Source organism: Lactuca serriola, chromosome 3 (assembly GCF_051521515.1).
Source record: "Lactuca serriola cultivar US96UC23 chromosome 3, Lser_US96UC23_V15, whole genome shotgun sequence".
In the NCBI taxonomy this organism is placed as follows: Eukaryota; Viridiplantae; Streptophyta; class Magnoliopsida; order Asterales; family Asteraceae; genus Lactuca; species Lactuca serriola.
In genome coordinates, this window is record NC_136410.1 from 127,696,101 (window position 1) to 127,700,572 (window position 4,472).

The window sequence follows — 4,472 nt, forward strand, 5'->3', positions numbered from 1 at the left end:
ACTTCATATTTCACAGATTCCAGTGTCATCTAGAAGGCTCTCGCCTTCGGTTTTGGTGGAATATTGGGTTTTGCTGCCACCTTCTTTTTCAGACAATCCCTCGAGATGTGCCCCTCCTCACCACACATATAGCAGACTTTCTTGGTAAGGATGCATTCGTTGGCATAGTGCCCTGGCTTTCCACATTTGAAGCATGTGATTTCCCCGCCACATTTCCCATGATGCTTCTTCTTGCATTTGTCGCACCATTTCGCTTCGCCTTGTACACCTCCTCTCGAACTAGACTTCAAGAATTTACCCTTTTTGCTGGACCCTGAGGATCCGTCGAACTTCCTCTTCTCACCAACCTCTGACCTCTCCAGACCCTTCTCCCTGATCCGGGTCTCAACATTTCTAGCAGCCCAGATGGTGGCTTTCAATGTGGTTGCTTGCTTAACTATTGGACCATAGTCCGCTGGTAGCCCGAGGGCAAACTTGGTGACCTTAGAGAGTTCATTTGAAACTAAATATGGGATAAACTTCATCTTTTGAGTAAAACTAGAAGCGTATTTAGTAACGCTCATTTTTCCCTTCTTCAAATTCTGAAACTCATTATTGATTTCCAGAAGGTCCTGCACGGAGCTGTATTGCAATTTGAGTTGCACCACAAAGTCTTCGTAAGACATCTTGCTCGCTTCTCCCTTGGGCATCAAGTCAGCTAACAGCTTCCACCAACTCAACATGCTAGATTATAGTAGAGGGATCGCAAGATCGGTCTTGTGTCTGTTGCTGCATTCGCAACTCTCGAACATTGTCTCCATTTCGGAGATCCAATTTATAACCTCTACCGGCATCGGGCTTCCGGATAGACATGGTGGCTTGGATGCCATGAAATCCTTGTACTTACACCCACGCCCATCATTTCCTCCATCCAGGTTGATTTGCCTAACAATCGATGGGTTGGCTTGACCAAACAGTCACACTAAAGTTTCCTCCTTCCAAATGCCCTTCATTCTATTCGGGCTGTTCAATCGGCAAAGAAGGTTCTTCGCGATTCTACTGAAGCAGACGTCTCGTTTCGTCCATTTGATGATCCATGTGACATCCCCATTTTCACGGCCAAAAAAGACTGATTTTTTTATGCTTTGTTTAAAAATCAGAGTAACATTTTAAATAAAAGTGTTGCGGAATTTATCCCAAAACAAAATATGATAAAGATTTATCAAAAGCATTTCCAAAGAAATGTATTTCATTAAAAGACTTGCGATGTCATGTTCTATACAGATCAAAAGCGTAAATAGTACAATATAAGCCTTAGTACATTATTTCATATCTACAGGTCTATATACGTAATCCCTCATCCAAAACATCACGTCTATGCTCATGCACCACTACCTGTAATACAAGAAACTGAGTGGGTCAGGCTTGGGAGCCTGGTGAGCACATAGGGTTTTCAACCCATAATAAATAAGTTTATTAATTTCAACAATCAACAATAACCCGATTACCCGTTCCCGTTATCCTCACTTTACGTCCCTAAGCACCTATCATAAGGGACCTAGCCTAATGATCATCATCGGGATGGACACTACTGCTAAGGGGATTCCTTAGAAATAGATGTCCTAAAGGCAACCATATGGGGGATGGAGTACACCGGTGAACACATTGTTCACAAACACCTACAGGTTGCGAGCCTACTAGTGTTCCACTGGACTGTCTAGAAGAGTCTGTGATCGTCATCCATGCTCCGCCAGATGACAGAATCAACAACATCAACGTCGAGGCCTCTCATCATTTTATCACACATCACCTGTTAAATCTAAAGATGTTTTACCCCAACATTTTCGTAGATATAAAATACATATACAATTTAAATCATTGAAAACATGTATAAAAACGTTCATCCAGCATAGATAGCAAGTATTCAGATAATATGCACATATAGCACGTAATTTATATAAAATACTTCATATCTATGTGTAAGCTGAAAATAACTATGCACTCACCTGATAAGGTGATGACTGGATACTTAGACAACACTTCGTTATCTCAAAACAATTTCCTTTGACAAAACCTAATATCATTACCACTAGGGTTTAGTTTAATATTCACCGAGACTAATTAATAGTCTAGCTATTATTATTATTATATAAGCGTTAATCAACACTATATAACTCATAATAATAGCTCAACTACTTATTTATAAGGTCCTAATAACATTACTATATGGAAACATAAGCTATACTAAAGATTGGGTAGGCATAGCTCACTTACAGCGGGCTTTCTCGAAAACTGGGCTTCGCAGGAACAACGTTCTCGAGCCGAAAGGCTCTTTTCACGGGACTCGGGCATCCTCGGTGCTTCCTTCGGTTGCTAGGGGGTTTACCTAGACTTTAGGGGGGCTTAGGGAGCTTAAAGAGAGAGTTTAGAGAGAGAAAGTGGAAGAGGAAAGGTGTGAGAATGAATGGAACCCGACAGATCTATTTATAGTGTGAAATCCTGATGGACTCACTGAGTAGGAGGACCTACTCACCGAATTGGTGCCACGTTTCATCATCTGATGGCGTTCCTAGGAGAGAAAGCAAAGGATGTGATCGCGCCACGTCACCCAATATCGCGTATCAGCCTCCCGACTTAAAAAATCATAACTCTCGCATACAAGCTCCGTTTTTGACAATATATATATATCCACGCGTAGTTAAAAACAAGATCTACAACTTTCATTTAGACTCTGTCGGCTAATTCTCTGCCGATCTTAAATTTAACAATAGGAGGAGTTTAGACTGTTAAATGACCGCGAAGAATTCGTAAATCCTTCATACGGACTCTGTTTTCTTCTCTCTTTCTACCGTTGGGTTCCTATTAATGAGATCTTCAACTCTCATTCAGGTCGTGTAAGCAGAAAACCGATCGAACAACAATTCGAGTTTCGGGTCGTGCACTACTAAGCCGAATCTTAGAAAAATCATAACTTCTTCTTACGAAGTCAGATTTGGGCGTTGTTTTTTTGGATTTTCTCAGTTTAACATATTCTAAGACTTTCGTTTAGGTCGCTATGGCTAAATCTCTCTCTAACGTAAATTCACTATTTACGCTTCCCGGTATCGTGTCGGTTCCGTCGCGAAACTTCGACGGGTCATAACTTCTTCGTTATAATTCGGATTTTGGCGTTCTTTATATCCCCGGAATCCTTTTTTCGACCACTACAACTTTATGTAAAGATATAGGACTTATCTCACACTTTAATTTTGATGCTTATTTTTATTCTTTATTAAATATATATTTATAATAAAGTAATAAGCTCACAAATACACATAATTCACATATAATTAAAATATTTCATCTTTATTACATCAAAAAGAGTTAAAATAGTTGACCTAGACTATTACATCGTCTAAAAATGCTTAGCCCCGAAACCCGGGCGTTACAATTCTCTCCCCTAAGGATGATTCTGTCCCGGAATCATGCATCAGCAAACAGATGTGGATAGCGACTCATCATGACACTCTGTGTTTCCCAAGTGAGATTTGGCCCATTCAAATGTTTCCATCGGAGTAGCACTAATTCGACCACCTTGCGTCGTAACTTCTTCGTCTTATGGTCAACTATTGCCTCGGGCTCTTCGATTAGCCTCTTATTCTCATCCATTCTTAACTCTGAGATTGGAATTATGTCGGGAACTTCTCCCGTAAACTTCCTCAAATAACACACATAGATGGTGTTATGAATACCATCGAGTTCTTCGGGCAATTCTAGCTTGTAAGCTTGGTACCCAATCTTCTGAAGAATTTTGAACGGTCCAATGAACCTTAGACTCAACTTTCCTCGTTTCCTGAATCGTATAAGTCCATTCCATGGTGAGACTTTAAGCAAAACCGAATCCCCAACTTCGAAGGTCATCGGTCTTCTTTTCTTGTTAGCATAGCTCTTTTGACGATCTTGAGCTGCTAACATTCTTTCTCTGATCACTTTCAACTTCTCAGCGGTTTCATGGACTATCTCGGGGCCCATAAACTGCTTCTCTCCGGCTTCAAGCCAACAAGACGGCATACGACACTTCTGTCCATACAAGGCTTGATAAGGTGCCATCTTGATGCTCGAGTGGAAACTGTTATTGTAGGAAAATTCTACCAGAGGTAAGTGCTCGTCCCAATTCCCTTGGAACTCAAGGGTACATGCTCTCAGCATATCTTCCAGTGTTTGAATCGTTCTTTCGCTCTAACCATCAGTTTGCGGATGGTAATCAGTACTCAAACACAACATTGTACCCAACTCCTCTTGTAGACTCCTCCAAAACCTCGACATGAAACGACTATCAAGATCTGATACAATTGTAGGAGGAACACCATGAAGTCTTACAATTTCCTTCACGTAAGCATTTCCGAGCTTATCCATAGACCACTTCTCGTTGGCTGCTATGAAGTGTGCACTCTTTGTGAAACGATCCATGACTACCCAAATCATGTCGTGTCCGTTCTTCGTCCTGGGCAGTT